Source organism: Anopheles bellator, unplaced genomic scaffold (genome assembly GCF_943735745.2).
Source record: "Anopheles bellator unplaced genomic scaffold, idAnoBellAS_SP24_06.2 scaffold00576_ctg1, whole genome shotgun sequence".
NCBI lineage: Eukaryota > Metazoa > Arthropoda > Insecta > Diptera > Culicidae > Anopheles > Anopheles bellator.
The window spans coordinates 1-410 of NW_026684701.1; positions in this window are offsets into that span (position 1 = coordinate 1).

Below are 410 nucleotides of genomic sequence, written 5' to 3' on the forward strand. Positions count from 1 at the left end.
CAGCGAGATCGGCGCAAAGTCCCGAAGTTCCGAGGGTCCGACAGTCTTGTCTTTGTTGTGGACTTGAGCGAATCGGGACGAAACCTGTGCCTCTGTTTTTCTAAGTGCGAAGTGTAAGGTATCAAGTGCCAAGTGTAAAGTCTGTCCAGGTAAGTTTATTGGACAGTATTCAGTGACAACCACATAATTTTTCGCTTTGCTCGTTTCAGACGACTCGTCACATTTGTGGAAAAGGTAAGTTAAAGTGACAGGATTGCAATGCTACAAATGTAACACTAACATTGTTCCTTTCCTTTATTTCATTGGAGATTACGGACCAAATGACGCATGGAAAATAAACCCGGCTCGAGCCCATGTACGCGACCGAAACAAAACATATTTTTTGGCGACGCCACCCTCGAAAACGCATC